Genomic DNA, 17,812 nt, shown 5'->3' with positions numbered 1-17,812 from the left:
CTAAAAAAGATGGCCGCCAAAACTTTCACCTCTGACGCGCGTAAATTTCGCTTCAAACTTTTGTTTTTACGCGCGTTAGACACGCGAATTAACACAAAGTGGTCAAGCGTCAAACTAGACGCGGCAGGCGCGAATTTGACGCGCTATTCGCGTCCGGTGTGAACGCAGCATTAGCAGTGTTCTTGTGAGTAATTCTCAGAGGCTTGATAAATACGGGTTCAGATTTTTTGAAAGCTTCACGGTGTCTGGTCAGAACAGTGATGTTTCACAGCAAGACTACCATTACAAGAGTACAGTAAGGTGGTTTATCTTTAAAGGTCAGCAAAACATTGGTCTCTTTAGTCGTTAAGAGCCTTTGTCCTCCATTTTGCCTTTGAGAAAAGAGTCATGTGATCGTGGTTGATGTTCTGAGTTGAATCATTCTATAATTCTATAGTTGATTTCAGTTGGTTTGTTTTGAATTCCTAATTCTTAATATTACCAGTTTTCTCAGTCGCTTTGGTACAATTGTTGAATCATGCTTATCATTTGCAAACCAGTGAGTTAATTTATCAAAATAATTGTAATCAAAGTTTGAAACACAGTGCAAAACAGTTACAGACATTAAAGCAAAAGTACACAACATTTATGTGGTCTTTTATAAGTCTGTATTCTTTATATTTTACTTAGTTTTAAAACCAGTTCAGTCCAGCAGAAGAGATCAAACCCAGAGTCCAGCTGTGTGTCTATGAAGAGTAACGACTCTATGGATCCGCCATTCAACTTTAAGAGTGGAGACAAACGGTCTGATCTCAGGTATATCATTTCTATAAAAGATGTGCTTATTGTATTTGATTTTTATGAATTATGTATTTTTATACATTTATGTATAAATGTATAGGATAACGCAATGTAAGTCGCTTTGGATAAAAGCGTCTGCCAAATGCATAAATGTAAATGTAAATGTTATGAAATTGTTATTAATATACAGCAGTTTAATGAGTTACAATCTTGCTAGTTTCAGTCACTATTAATGATTATCATTGTGCTCTTGTGTAAAGCTCTATGTATTGTATTGTTAATACATTCACTCACTGTAAAAGCTGTTGGTCTGTTACTCAGTTAATGACACAATTACATCAATATCAGTGTGTCTGATATTTTACCCTCTTCATTCTGATTTAAGGTCAAACCTTCTACCCAGACCAGTTAAAAACAAAACTGTGTACAAGCCTGTGATTCAACCACAAGACTTTAATGAAAGCATGTATCCTGGTTTCAGGTAAAATGCAGGACTTTTTTGTTGTCGTTGTTTAATTTTAGGTGCTGCAATTCACATCACAAATCACTCAAACACATGATTAATGATTAACACATTTCAGAAACCTAATGATGTTCTGTGTCCCATAAATAGTTAAGTAAATTATGGCTATTTACTTCTCTAACTTGTGTAATAATGTGGTATTTTAATCTTACAGCAATGACTCTAAACCTGCTGAAGTCCTCAACACACTGAGATCAAATCTGAGACAGAAGTTTGAGTGTTTGTATGAGGGAATATCAAAGCAGGGAAACCCAACACTCCTGAATGAGATCTACACAGAGCTCTACATCACAGAGAGTGAAAGTGGAGAGATCAATAATGAGCATGAGGTGAGACAGATTGACACACAGTCCAGGAGAGTAGAAACTGAGGACACACCGATCAAATGCAGTGACATCTTTAGACCTTTACCTGGACAAGACAAACCCATCAGAACTGTGCTGACAAAGGGAGTCGCTGGCATTGGAAAAACAGTCTCTGTGCAGAAGTTCATCCTGGACTGGGCTGAAGGGAAAGAGAATCAGGACGTCCAGCTCATATTTCCACTTGCTTTCAGAGAGCTCAACTTGATGAAGGACAAAACACTCAGTCTTTCAGATCTTCTTCATGTCTTTTTCCCTGAAACAAAAGAAATGGAAATATCCAGTGATGAATATAAAGTGTTGTTCATCTTTGATGGTCTGGATGAGTGTCGTCTGTCTCTGAACTTTAAGAGCGAAGTGAAACTGTGTAATAAATCTGAATCAGCCTCAGTGGACGAGCTGCTGACGAACCTCATTGTGGGGAATCTGCTTCCCTCTGCTCTCATCTGGATCACCTCCAGACCAGCAGCAGCGGATCTCGTCCCCTCTGAGTGTGTCCATCGAGTGACAGAGGTACGAGGCTTCAGTGACACACAGAAGGAGGAATACTTCAGGAAGAGAATCAGTGATCAGAGTCTGGCCGACTGGATCATCTCACACCTGACGTCATCAAGGAGCCTCTTTATTATGTGCCACATCCCAGTGTTCTGCTGGATCTCAGCCACTGTTCTAGAGAAGAGGTTGAGTGAAGCAGAGAGAGAGATTCCCAAGACTCTCACTCAAATGTACACATGCTTCCTGCTCATTCAGACCAACATCAAACATGAGAAGGACTATGAGAAGAAAGTGAAAGATGAAGACTTGATTGTTAAACTGGGGAAACTGGCTTTCCAGCAGCTTGTGAAAGGCAACCTGATCTTCTATGAGGAAGACCTGAGAGAGTGTGGCATTGATGAGACAGAAGCATCAGTTTACTCAGGATTGTGCACTCAGATCTTCAGAGAGGAGTTGGGCTTGTATCAGGGGAAAGTCTTCTGCTTTGTTCATCTGAGCATTCAGGAACATCTAGCAGCTCTATATGTGCATCTCTCCTTTATCAACAATAACATCAATGTGTTTGACCAGAGTACCAAACCAACTAAAGGAGACAAAGTTTTGCTATCTGATCTCCATCAGAGAGCTGTGGATGAGGCTTTAGACAGTAAAAATGGCCATCTGGACCTTTTCCTTCGTTTCCTTCTGGGTCTGTCAGTGAAGTCTAATCAGAGTCTCTTACAAGAACTAAAGACACAGACAGCAAACAGCTCTCACAATGAGAGAACAGTTGACTATATTAAAGAAAAGATCAGTGAGAATCCCTCTCCAGATAAATACATCAATCTGTTTCACTGTCTGAATGAACTGGGTGATCTTTCTCTAGTGAACGAAGCTCAACCTCATATGAGCCGTGGAGGATTACGTGATGTGAAACTCTCCTCGTCTCAGTGGTCAGCTTTAGTGTTTGTGTTGTTGTCCTCAGAGAAGACACTGCAGATGTTTGAACTGAAGAGATTAATTGGAGACAGAAATGAACAGTAAGTAACACTGAGTACAATCATTACAGTCTAAAACATTATGAACAAAGAGAAACTAAGAGATCAGAGGTGTTTAAATCACGGGACACAGATTGATTTCTGGGATTTTGTACATAATGTGTGGGTGTTTCTCAAACCATGGCTGTGTCCTTGTAAGACTGCATACCTCGACTGCCACGTCATCAAGCGCCTCTGAAGGCCGTCTCAGTTTGAAGGATGTTTTAAAGACAGACTTCATTTTGTGTCTTACTAAAACAACTTTTTCACATGTCCTTTACAAAGCAGTGTTTAATAAAAAATTTTTTTTAGAGTATTTAGGAAGGTATAATGTTTTATTTACTTATGATATGATATTTTGTGTCTTTAATTCAGCTCATTTTGAAGGATGCATCAAGTATATCCTTCGTGTTCTTCAATCTCCCACAATCCTTTGCACACATTCTAATTCATGTAAAAGAACTGATGGAAAACGAGCCGGCACTGAGTTTATCTGAGTTTATTATGAAATATAAGACACAGATAATGTATTTGGAGATGAAGGTTTACATGCTATCTTTTGTTTCTGTGTAAATGAATCACTGAACACTAAACTGACAATAATGTAAGACACTGGGAGACACAGACGGCTGTCATTCACTGTATTGCATTAATTAAAAAGCCAGTTAATATAAAGATATTTAATAGGAAGTATTTTTCCTAAATTAAGTTTTAATAGTATTTTTGTGGCATGACCGTGGGGCGGGAACATGTGTGACGTAGCCATGCACACTTACTAGAGCGTCTCATTCTAGTGTTTAATGCTGAGGACTCGAGTCTACAAGCCTCAGACGGACCCGTGTAACTTCATTTTCCAGTTGAGTGCGCAAGCCTTTCAAAATAAACTCATTTGAGCGTTGTGTGCGCACCGTCTGCGCGGTCACAAAAATTGGGCTGCAAGCGGATCCTCCTGATGATGAACATTACGTCACGCGGACGGCCAAAGTAAACTTGAGAAACAGTTTATGGCCTTGATGCCGTTCCTGGTGGCGTTTAGCTCTTCACAGTGGCGTAGCGGACGGGCACGCAGGGCATATTACATTATTGTTGTTGTTGTTATTATTATTAGGCTACTTTTATCATTAATATTACAGTTCATTTGCCCTGCAATAATTTGATAGCGCATCACCGCATAACTGATGCACTGTGAGGATAAAAGATTAGATTAGCTTACTTCTCATTTCAAAGACAACTTGTTGAGCATAAAACACTTCTTGATTAATGAAAATATGCATTTTTTCACTAGGGACCACAAGAGAAGTATTAAGAAAATAAATTAGATTAATAATGTCTCATCATCATTTTTCTTTATCACCAGTTGCTTGCAAAATGATGGACAATGATTCACATTTTGTGCGCATCATTTCCTGTGACAATAAAACTAAGTAAATTATTAAATAAGCAAGTAGGTAAATAAACAAGTAACAAGCAAATAAACTTGTGTGCTTAATTTTTTTACAAATAATTTGCTGATGCAGTCTTGCCCCTAGAAGCTTCTACAGTTATAGATACTTATGGCGCTTTTCCACTACACAGTACCAACTCGACTCGGCTCGGCTCGCTTTTCGCTCCGTTTTCCATTGCAGATAGTACCTCCACAATAGTACCTGGTCGTCATAGCGACGCCGCAGAACTGCCGTGACTTAATCTTTTACGCGAGACACACCCGCTACCCACACACACAGGACAATGGAGGAAATCGAGTGTATGCTGTTTTTGGATGTTTTTGTTTTTGCTGTTTTTTATTCAGGATACTCCGTCTGGCGCGTGCAATGATGACGCAGTGAATAGTGACGCTTCTCTCTGACCAATCAGCAGTCTGCTGTGTTTCCACGTCACATTTTAGTATCGCCTCAGCTCGCTTTAGAACCTCGCTGGAGGTGGTACGAAAAAAAGTACCTGGAAGCAGGTACAGGTATAGTCTCACGTAGCCAGACCTTCAGACTGACGGCAGAAGGTCTGGACTCTATCTGAGCTTTTCTTGGCCAAGCACCGCCCAAGAGGACGTTTGACTGACATGTAACCCAACCAATCACAGTTCGTTTTGTTCCGTGTCATGTTTAGGGGCGTGGCAATATAATGTCGATGTCCCTACAATAACAGACCGGTGTGCATCTAATAAATTATTCATTCATGAACGTTGTGCAAGTTTACTGCAACAATGGAGCCGTGAACTTCACATACTTTTTGAAAATCCAGCTAGAGCTGTAATCGGGCCTTAAAAGTTCGGCCCGAAAAGGCCCGAGCCCGACAGAGTTTGGCCCGAGCCCGACAAGTACATTTTGATTGACAGCTTTTTAAAAGCCCGAACCCGTTTACAGCCCGACTGTCCAAAAGGCCGTCTATCAGCAGTGATAAGAGTGTCGGAGAATAGCGCGGACACGCGCTTCACACCGCGAGCCGGCACACGCACCACTCGGCGGAAAAGGGAGAGAAAGGAAAAAAGAGACTGCGCCGCACGCACACAGCTTTGTCTTTCGTAAAAAAAAGGAGTAATTTATACATTTTTTAACATCATTTATTCATGACTAACGGAGGCTAGAGGCCACTTGGAAGTTGGAACAAAGAAATAAAATAAGTCCTCCAGAGACCAGCCTCCATTTCACCTCCTCAAGATCCATTTTCACGCTAATCTAAACACATCACCTGACCGCTCATTTACCACGCAACCCGAAGCGCGAGCCCGAGCCCGGCCCGAGCCCGTGTAAAATAATAGAAATTAAGACCGAACCCGACCAAACCCGTCGGGTCCCGTCGGGTCTCGTCGGGTTCGGGCAAAGATCTTCAGCTCTAAATCCAGCGTTTAATTGATCCTGGCAAGCGCTATTGTCGCAGTTGTAAACACAACGGCTTTCTTCTTACACGAGGGGTTTTGGCATCACGGCATTTGTTTCCAGGCGGGCCGATAAAGAATGCGACACACACGTCTCCCGGACATCCTGTAGAATTCAACCAATCAGATCGCGACTTCGAAACTCCTGAAGTGTTTCCAGAAAAGTGTGCCATATGCATCAGACGTTCAGCCAACGGTTTGTGGGCGTGACGTCTGAGGCTGAGACTAGTACAGGTACAACTTTTACACAGTGGAAAACCAAACAGAGCCGAGGCGAGGCGAGCTGGTACTGTGTAGTGGAAAAGCGCCATAAAACAACTTTTTCACATGTCCTTAATAAGCAGTGTTTAATAAAAAAAAAAATGTGAGGGTATTTAGGAAGGTATAATGTATTATTTACTTATGATATGAATTATTATTACTATTATTGTTGGCATGAATAATTAACTTATTTATTTTTTATTTTCAATTAGTGTCACACAAAACACTGGAGATGAAGTTCTTCAGAAGCTGCTGCCTGTGGTTACAGCAACTAGATCAGCTCGGTAAGTGACACTGAGAACAAGCATCACAGTTCTTACTTAAACATTATAAATGAATGGTTTAAAAAAAAAGTCACACTTCAGCTTTTAAACCCTCCACCTATCTGACCTGATTTGTAATCTACTTAACCGTTTTTATATGATATATGTGTGAGATATTTATATTAAAATATATGCATTTATAATGTATGTATATAAACATTTATATGTAGACTTTTTTTATATTAATTTAAATTTAATTTATATGTTAATACATTTATATTTATTGGAAAAAACTGATGTTTTCAATGTATTTCATTTGATCAGTTTTATATAATATTTCTCCCTCACATAGACATATAATCTCTTAGAATAACAGTTAAACTTACTGATATATTGAATTCATTGTTTAAAAAAATAGATAATGCACAAATTATAAACACAATTAAGAAAAACAAAGATTTCTGTTTTGATCTGAGAGTGAAGAGTGTGTCATTGTTCATGTGTTTGATCTGTAAATGATTGAACACATGAGCTGCTCCTCATTAAGGTGATTCTGCAGTTATGATAGTCACACTGAAAAACACACTTTGCAGAGATGGCAAAAGTACTCACTTCCTGTACTCACGTAGAAGTACAGATTCTTGTGTTAAAAAATACTCTGGTAAAGGTAGAAGTACTGATTTAACTTCTTTACTCTAGTAACAAAGTACAGGCTTGTAAATTTACTTAAAGTATAAAAGTAAAAGTAGCCTTGACAACCATTTTTTATGCAAAGCTACCTGGACCACACAAATGTTACTAGAGTGCAAGCTGAGAAACTTAAGTGGATATGGAAAAAAGGTTCTTTATATGCCATTGCCTACATTTTAAACAGATGTCTGCCAATAGGCCTAAAACATTACATCATTGTTATTGTTTATTATTATATACATTATTGATTATTGTGACTGAGACTGGGACTCCAGGTTAATAATATTCTGACTTGAGTAGCAAGATATTAATTCAATTGTGATTCTGTGAGAATTCACAGATCCAGTCTCTCTTTTTTAATCTTCCCCTTAACATTTAAAGGAATCTACGGTACATGTATGTGTGTGCTCAAATATGGCTTCTGGAATGGATAAAATATGATTTACTAAACAGACATTAACCCTCTGGGGTCTAAGGGTTTTTTGGGGTCCTTGAGAGGTTTTGACATGCCCTGACATTTGTGCTTTTTTCAGTTGTTTATAAACATATTAATGGCAAAGGTGTCATTACAGTCACATAATATGTGAGCTAAATGTATGTACATGTTTGTATTTTCGAGAGAATAATGTTTATGCATGGTTATTGATAAAACAAAACAAAAATCTAAGTTTCTGAAATAAGGGCACAATACATTGATGTAAATTTTGTAAGACACATTTTGTTTGGAAAGGCAATATGTGTGGGGGCGTGAAGGATCATTAATAATGATGTGGTTCACACATGAGAAGACAATGACCCGCATAATGACCTGCATAATGAGCCTTTCATTCAGGTGTGTCACTGAGAGGGTACCACAAGTAAATAATGTGTTTCTTTAACTTGATGTGTTTTATCCAGCTGATGTGGGCGTTGACACGTTTGCATGGATTGCCTCAGATCATTTGCGTTTGAATAGTGCGTGCTCTCCATGGGCGTGTTCACATTAGCAGATAATGAGCTATAATGAGAATGACTGACATCTCTCTTTTCATACAGATTACATAAACTGCAAATATTTGTTTTTTATATAAATTACTTCATTTAAAATAAGAGAATTCAAGCTTTATGCCTGTGTGACTGAGTATTCGCTGACTTTCAGAATGGACTTCACTGACAGAGAGAAAGCAGAACTCTCATGTTTATTTTTCTTTATTTTGGCAAAAAGCACAAGGGCAATTCCATGCAAAGGTCATCTTTACCATGAAAAAATAAAGTTTTAACCAAAAGAACAAAACCCTTTTTAAGTTGTCCATTTAGGTCTGTAATATACTGTATTAATGTGCTTTAACAAAAAAAAATTAAGAAAATTGCCACCAGATATGAGGTGAGCAACAATGCTTAAATTACATTTTCAACCAGCCATATTTCATGCTTTCAAAAAAAGGTATCAAAGACCCCCCTTTTTAAACTTTATTTTAACAGTAAGCATTCTGCAGAAAGATGGAGGCATGCCTGAGAAATAAATTTACTAATTTGGTCATAACAGCACTGCCTGTTTAATTTATAAGGGCTATAATAAAGAGGTCTTGACGCTTCAGTGCACTGTCACGTCCATAACGTTTTAACCCTCTGGAGTCTGAGCGGTTTTCTGGGCCCTGGAGGTGTTCTGACATGCTCTGACATTAGTGCTTTTTTCAGTTATTTATAAACATGTTAATGGCAAAGGTGTAAATTCACTCTATATAGCACAAACAGGGCTACCAAAATATGTGATCACCATGCATGTATATTTTTTAATTTTTAAGAGAATAATGTTTATGCGTGGTTATTGAAAAAAATAAAAATGAAAGTTGCTGAAATATGACCACAAAACTCATAATAAATATGTGTCAATAAGACTTTTGACTAATGGATGTTGTTCCTTCGAGTTCTGGCTTCAAACTTATGTGAAAATAGTCTTGCTTTATCTCTGAAGACAAGAATTCCAAGGCACTCGAATATTAGTGAAAAAAGTTTAAAAAGCCTTTATTTCATTCCTGGCTTAAAAATTGGTGAGAAGTGCACCTACGCGTTGCGGCTACATGCCTTCATCAGGGTGTGTATAACACACAGCGTCTCAGTTCATTTAACAGCAGCTAATTAATTCAATTAGAAACACCTGGTCACTGTGTAAAGCAGCTAAAAAAAAATAAAAAAAATAAAAACATCTCTCACACAAAAGTCATAAAGCATGGAAATATCATCATAAATATAATGCATAAAAAAAAACAAAAAAAAACACAAAAGTCATAAAGCATGGAAATATCATAAATATAATGCATAAAAAAAAATACATCAAAATTTTCAACTTTCAAAACTTTTTCAACATCAAAATCATTGACACAGCACACAATTCAAAAAACACAAATCAATATTATACCTATTCAATGAATCACCTCCTTATATGACTCAAGTAACACAGGTCAAAATACATCCACCTGATAATGTATACATCAGATAATTTGCAGTGTAACTTATTTTCCAAAGGAGAAAAAAAAAAAAAAAAAAAAAAACATTACAGAAATGGTACAAAGTCAAGTTCTCCGTTTGAGCCTGGAAATGTAGTTGCTTTCAATGTATAAATCCAGAAAGACTCTCTCTGTAATCTTAGTCTGTAGTCTTGCTTTATCGTTCACATAAAACTATACATTGATTTAAATTGATGTAAAACAGGTTTTGCTTGGAAAGCCAATATGCGAGGGGGGCGTGAACGAGGAGTGGTTTACACCTGAAAATACAATGTCCCACCCACTCTGCATAATTAGCCATTCATTCAGGTGTGACTGACTGAGCCACAATGCAAGGACAAAAGATATATTTAGAAGAAGACTTATATTGACCATTTAAGATTTTGCTTACATCTATCTTGTAAATATGTTTTGCTATTTTATTAAAAAGGTTACAATTACAACAATAATTACAATTTCAGCAATATTTCAAGTGTACTCTTTCTTTGTAAAAAAATGATTATAGGCCTACATTTTATCTATGTATTCATTAGTTTTAATATAGCCAACATTGGAACAGCTAACATCTTAGTTGGTGACTTTATTTTTGACAAAAATAGTATTTTATATATATAGAAATTGCTAAACAAAAGCTTATTTGATGTGGCAGTATATTCTACAGTAAAAACTGTACCCAAATCTAGTCAACAAAATGTTGTCTTTCATATTTCGCCTGACTGTAACGTTGTTTTTATGAAATATTAGGGCATATAAATGTTAATTTGCAGTTTAATACGTTGCTTATACAAATAGCCTACATTTTATTTCAACATATTTCAGTCGATTTTTACTCATCTCAGTATAGCAATACAGTTTGCTAAAACATCATCATTCATTCACACACGCGATTTAAATTTAAACTGTCTTTTTGCGAGCTGTGGTAAACAGCGCATCTCTGCCGTTCATTCATTCACAAAACAGAAACGCGATTCACGTGAGAAGGAAAAAAACTTACTACAGTTTTCCTCAGCTCAGTCGGATCCTTGCTCCTCGATATACCCGCACTTCTGAGGGACATTTTCCATTATTATTATTCCTCACAGCGCTGCGAGACGGTGTAAACAAGTAATGATCTGAATAAACTTGTGTTTTCTCGAGTTGATATGGGGGCGTTCACAGGTTTGCGTGGATTACCTCATTCATTTGCGTTTGAATAGCGCGCGCTCTCCGTAGGCGGAGTCACATTACATTTGAATGAGCTGTAATGAGCTCGACTGGAATCGCTCTCTTTTAATACAGATTTCACAAGATGAGAATATTTGTTTTTTATATAAATTACTTCATTTAAAAGAAGAGAATTCAAGCTTCATGCCTGTGTGTCTGTATGCCTGTTTGACTGAGTATTCGCTGAGTTATTGTTCATTTTCGGACGCGTTTCAGAATGGACTTCACTGGCAGAGAGAAGGCAGAACTCGCTTTGTGTTTATTTTTCTTTATTTGGCAAAAAGCACAACACTTTGTTTTTATTGTGAGTATACACAAAAATAATACACATTTAACAGAATCGATTGATGTATGAAACTCCTATGGAAAATCAAAGTCAACAGAGTATTTATGAGTTTCTTTTACACTGATAAAAAAAAGGCGAGCTGGTATCGCCGGCGATACAGCCGACCTCAGGGGGTTAAAGGTTTAGTTTATTTAATATGACAATTATAAATGCAAATAACTTGAAACTTTATTTACAAAGCTAAATTATGTTTATGCTTATTAGGATCGACAATTCATCTCACTACTTTGCTCTGAACAACCATAATAATGCGTTACGGACGTGACCGTTACGGACGCTTCATATTAAATCATGCATATGACTATTGTGATCTGTTTCAAGACAGAAATGATTTTGGCCACTTCATTAAAGTTTTGTTTTGTAGAAAGACTTTCTTTAAAGTGAATTTCGTTTTGTATAAATTGTATCTTAATTTTAAATCAAAGTTTCATCAACCAATTGCTGAATTTAATAAATTTAATAAATAAGATAAATGAATAAAAATTCAATTTAATGAATAAAATTCAATTTAATAAATAAGAAGCAAATATAGCAGACATGGAGGTGCAGGCGCGATCACTTGCAACACGTGAACTTGAGCGCGTCTCATAACTGAACAGAAACTCAACGTATGCCTCTCAGAAATATAGCCTATCTATAGAAAGATTGAAAGATCAAAACGAAAAGAAATAGTCAACTCTCTGATTGTGTAATCCGTATGAAATGTGCTTTTTCCACCACCACGTCCCTTTAGAGGCTCGATACGATCACGCTGACAAAATAATAATAATAGGCTAATAATATTGCGTGTCAATTATTTTGTCAAATAATTTTTATACGAAATAAAATGTGATGATTTTGACTCGCGCATTAAAATCCATAGACTGGCCGAAAACCGTGCGATTATTTAGACACAAAAACGTAGGCTACATGATTGCTAGTGACTCATCTACGGACAATAATGTCCATCGGTTCACCTGACTGTGGAGGAAACCTATGATTTGAACTCCTATATGACAATCTTCAGAATCATTTCAGACAGTCTTCTTAATGTCAAAACAGCCATTATGCATCAACAAAAGTGCCATGATGGTTTGATTGTTGATTTTTCCAAACAGATTCTTTGTATTTCAGAAGCGTCACATCCATAACAGGGTTTTTGTCACATCCATAACGTTGGTTTTTCCTCATAATACACTTCATAAAAATATATATATTTTAAACATTGATATTTTTATGTTCAGCTAAGACCCCTTCATCATGTGGATAGCAATATTTATACATTGGACTTAAAACTTCACAGACTTTAAAGGAAATCGAACAGTATACCAAAAACTCTGTCATTTCCCGTCACATCCATAACGCATGCATATTTTCCTTTTTTGGGGGTGCTTAAATATATTTTAGAAAAACATATTTTGCCTGTCAATTCCCCAGATTGGGTGCTCTGAGAATATGCATTTCCAATTTAAATATTGTAAGAAGTTTTTTCTGAGACATTTCACCTGTCATTATGAGTTCAAATGTCACATCCATAATGCTGGAATTGCCCACAACACTTTGTTTTTATTGTGAGTATACACAAAAAAACACTTGAAGGGATAGTTCACTTTGAAATAAAATTTTGGTATGTTTTAGCTTACCTCAAGGGCATCCATGATGTAGGTGTCTTTGTGTCCGCAGTAGTTTCAATTTTGATATTTTTAGGTCAAACCGTTCTTGTCTGTCAGTCATATAATGCAGGTCTATGGTCACCACCTCAAAGAATACCAAAATTCAGTTTCAAAGTGAACTATCCCTTTAACAGGATCGAATGATGTATAACACTTATATGTAAGATCCAAATCAACAGAGTATTATACACTGATAAGAAAAAAAGCGAGCTGGTCATGAAGCTATCGCCGACCCCAGGGGGTTAATTAAGGCCATGTCCACACAAAAACTTTTTCGTTTGAAAACGTATATTTTTCTCTCTGTTTTGGCCTTCCGTCCACACTGAGACGGCGTTTTTATTAATGAAAATGAAGCTTTTTTGAAAACGCACTCTAAAGTGGATACATTTGAATTTTGAAAACGCCTTTTTCACTGTAGTGTGGACTGTAGTGTGGACTGTAGTGTGGACTGTAGTGTGGACTGTGAAACCGGTGGAATTTAAAAACGCTGACGTAAATTTACGCATGTGACGCATATTGTACCAATAGATATTCATGTTTATACCAGTATTGTGCCTGTTATGTGCTATTCACTTTTACACTGTTGCTAAAAATATTCTACATTGCACACTCTTCATATCACACTCCTGAAAAGATGACAGAATTTACTCACATTTGCTGTCCTGCGGCAATATATGAGAGCAGTTGCGTTTTAGACCAAACATATGGTGACTGCGTGTGACCTGGACCGCATCAGTGAATGGTGAGATATTTTACTAAACAAAATTATCCTGTCAGAAGAATTGCGCGATAAGTTCATTATTTATTTTTCCATCTGAATCATATCAGTGATCTTTTGTGGGGTTTTACGCATGCGCAGTAAGGTGAATTTAGCGTTTTTTCAAAAGTTTCTTATCCACACTGAAACGTCCGAAAACGCTAGTGTGGATGGAGAGCGTTTATAAATGAAAACGCCGTTTTCAAATGTATCCGGATTAATGTAGACCAGGGGTGTCAAACTCATTTTCACTGAGGGCCACTTCAGCATTATGGCTGCCCTCAAAGGGCCGGTTGTAACTGTAAGACTTTTAAAATGTTAATATATTGTCTCTTTATTTGATTATTACTTATTTAAGTTACAAATATTGTATATGCATTTGCAGGAGTGTTTCTAGGTTTTAAAAACATCAGGGGATGAGCCCGAAACATCAGGGGCTGGGTAATAATGATTTGATACAGAGAATAATGTATATTGTATATATGCAGGGGCAAACTGGCTCAAAAATTCAGCCTTGGCACTGTAGCCACACCAGCACACATTACCACACAGTCATGCGTATTCAAATGTGAGGTAGTTGGGGGTTCGGGGACATGCTCCCCCGATAAAATTTGGATTTCTCTGACCTACATATGTGCATTTTAAGGTGTTTAAAGGCCAAAAAATTTGGGATAACAATAGCTTTAAAAGCATGTCAGTGGGCAGTAGCATAAATTATTTGTCAAGCAGAAAACAGATTCTTAAACATGAGAATGAGGATAAATGTTGCAATGAATGATACACACTACAAAATGGAAATGCAGAATGTTTCTGTTTATTGTTGACAATACACAATCACATATTCCAAACAGCAATGGCCTTGAATGAGAAATCTTTCAAGGATTATTTTGCATAGATGTTACATTTCAATCAAAAACCAGTGCAATCTTTTTGTGTCCAGAGGCAAATTAATTATTCATTAAATAGCAATTAATATTAGCATTAAAGACTGGTTTCAGCAACTTGTTTCTTTCCTGAGTTAATCAATGTTTTTGGCACTAATCAGTTTAAAGTTCAATTGTTCACTCATAAAGACAGTCACTTGTCGCCACTTACTGGCTTAAGTGGCGCAAACACAGACAAGCGGAGTGATACAAACTGTGAAAAGGCTAATACTGGTACCTATATTAAAATAATATAAAATATAAATATATTATTCTTCAATCAGTTCTATGCAGCAGAATCAGATTGAACATTTATTTTTTGACCAATTGTCAAAATAAATTATAGTCCTACAAAGCTATTTTTATCAGAGCATGAGCAGAGCAGGGAGAGGACCAGTGAATGAGAGGATCGTGATTCGTGTAATTTTACCAGTGTTGCCCAGCACGGCTATACACACCATGTTACAGCACAGTAGTGCTATTGCAAAAAAAAACAAGTCCAGAGAAATTTCATGACGGCACGTTTTTTTTTTTGCGGACTTTGCCTTTCCGGTGAGCGTGAGCAGAGCTCGAAACACAAACACACACACACACACACGGAGGTTGCTAGCGGAACATTGAGCAGAACACGCTGTGAACACGGAGCGGAGAGCACAGCGCGCACACACAGCGGAACGTGCTTAGAAGTTATGCATCTTCGGAAGCGGACTCGCACCCAAAGTCCTAAAACACGCTGAGCCAGAGTCATTCGCTGAACACGGAGGGGCGCGGCGGCTTTTTGGTATCTTTAGGCCAAAAACCAAAAATTTTCGGCAGCCTAAATTTCGTTGCATCCCTAATTGTAAGATACCCATATGCTCTCGCGGGCCATATAAAATAATGTGGCGGGCCGGAATAGGCCCGCGGGCCTTGAGTTTGACACATGTGATGTAGATGTAGACGTAGCCTAAGAAGTTCCCCATACTTTTAGAGTTACAACTAACAACCACTAGATGGCAGTATCGTATAAGAAATGAACTGACAGCTAGTAAATCTTTGAACATGGAGTGCTAATAAAAATAAATGTAATATGTCAGGCTCCCAATTTTTACAATTGAAGTGCTATAAAAGTTCAATGTGCATTGTATTAAAAAAAATCTTTACTGATATGCAAATATACAATAGACATCCAGCAAAAGAAAAATGGCAAGTGATGTGTAGCGGATGAGCAGATCATTCATTTCATTTGGTTCTGAATTAAGGAATCATTGGCTCGTTGAATCTGAACACAAATGCCCCTTTCCTTCTTGCTTTCACACTCTGACCTCCCAAATACAAATCACACATCGGCTCCAGCTAGTCGGCAACTTTTACGGCTCCTCCAACACTTTATAGCACCCTAGACAGAACGTTCTGCATTCCAAACCCCCTTCCTCTCTGCACCAAAGAGATAACGAAACTCGATGTGACATTCAAGACTGAGAAGTCACCACACACACACACACACACACACACACACACCCAAACGTCCTTTGTATGTAACTCAGATGTTCTGAATTAGCGAATCATGATTTGCTAATTCAACCTCTTTTGTCAGAGGAGAAGACAAGAGCTTCTGTTTTGACCGCCTTAGGGTCAATTCCCTAGTGCTGAAACCTCCAGCAGCACCGCGTGACTTTTACGCCCCACACACACACACACACACACACACACACACACACACACACACACACAAAAAGACTTTCCTATCAGACACAGACTCTGAGATTAAAGTCCTACAAAGAACCCAATCTAATAGCCATTACGAATGTTTTTGATATGTATTTTATGTATAATTGGCCAGATAATGTCTGAGGTATCTATGCAACGTTATTATGTTAATCAAATTCACTATGCTAGTGATTATGAGGAAACTATGTAACCCTGTATTTCTGTCATGCAAAAACGTCATTCGAGGTGTCAATGTAATGGGAAAAACATGTCGGAGTCGAATCTTGACTGCAAAGTACAATAATATGCATTTATTCTAGGAAATACCATATTTCTAAATATGAATGTTAAAGGGATAGTTCACTTTGAAATTAAATTTTGGTATGTTTTAGCTTACCTTAAGGGCATCCACAATTTTGATATTTTTAGGTCAAACCGTTCTTGTCTGTCAGTCATATAATGCAGGTCTGTGGTCACCACCTGAAAGAGCATGCACAGAGTCCAAATTAAAACAATTCCCCATCGTCCAAATTAAACAATTCCCCATCGTAAGTACACATTGATGGCCTAAGACGAGCGGTTTGTGTGAGAAAACGAACAGTAATTATATAGTTTTTACCTCTTGAACACAGCCACGTCCAAGTGATCTGAGAGCGCGGGCGGGTATAGATATATACACTAGATGTCGCCTTGGCTACGGTTTCCAATGAACTGCAATGAACTTATTCCAATGAACTTATTTCCCGCTTCAGATCAGCAGATCCGATTTGCTGTTGTCCCAAAAAGAGGGCGTAAGCAGATGTCCTTTAAAAGTAGAGACCCTCTCCTCTGACCTTTCTCTCTCTCACCCTCTGTCTCTCCTCCCCCGCACAACGCTTCTCCAAGGAACATCTGAAAAGGCTCCGGCCTTCTCCCTCGGACAACACATGTTCGAGTCGTAGCTGCCGTCCTTTGCAACTAAGTTCATACTCGCCTTTCCCCTCCACAAGGGAAATTATCTGATTTTTCTCGGTAACGTTACATTCAGTGAGCCTTTTAAGCTTCCCGCGACACCAGAAGACGCAGCACCCACAGGACACCGTCCGCGCTTCCTGCCTCTCAGCATCACTCGAACAGAGAACCAACTTGAAAGTAGGCTACTGATCATTCTAAAAGCTGATTCCAGGTGCCTCTTGAAATTAGGTTTCTGTCTGTAATAATTACCAGCTACTTCCTTTCTCTCTCTCCTTATTTTCTCTCTTTCATTTCATTCAGTCTGATCACGTTATTTCATGTTCTTGTTTGTTTAAATGTTTGTTTGTTTTATTGTTTGCATGTTTACGTACATTTATAGTTGTAGCTCATGTAATCTCTAGTCTTGACATTTATTAAAACCCATTCATACTTTGACTGTCTCTGTGTTTGAAAATCCATCTTTATAAAGTCAATGAAATGCAAAATAGAGTTCTCAACGGGCCTGAAAATTACAACCCGACCCGACCCGGCCCGTGGCTT

The 17,812-nt window shown here is 37.8% G+C and overlaps 1 protein-coding gene and 1 long non-coding RNA gene across 47 annotated transcripts in view; one reads left to right on the top strand and one right to left on the bottom strand.

The window, feature by feature from the left end:
- LOC309499292 (uncharacterized protein) overlaps positions 1 to 17,812 on the top strand; it is a 548,614-nt gene that overhangs the window by 451,974 nt on the left and 78,828 nt on the right. The window lies entirely within an intron of this gene.
- Positions 9,242 to 12,883, bottom strand: LOC309499355. Its single transcript, XR_014206225.1, has 2 exons — positions 12,284 to 12,883; positions 9,242 to 12,033 (listed from the first exon to the last, which is right to left on the bottom strand). It is a non-coding gene; the product is annotated as an uncharacterized lncRNA (long non-coding RNA).

Source organism: Leuciscus leuciscus, assembly GCF_965113295.1.
Source record: "Leuciscus leuciscus genome assembly, chromosome: 5".
In the NCBI taxonomy this organism is placed as follows: Eukaryota; Metazoa; Chordata; class Actinopteri; order Cypriniformes; family Leuciscidae; genus Leuciscus; species Leuciscus leuciscus.
This window is presented reverse-complemented; position numbering and strand designations above follow the sequence as displayed.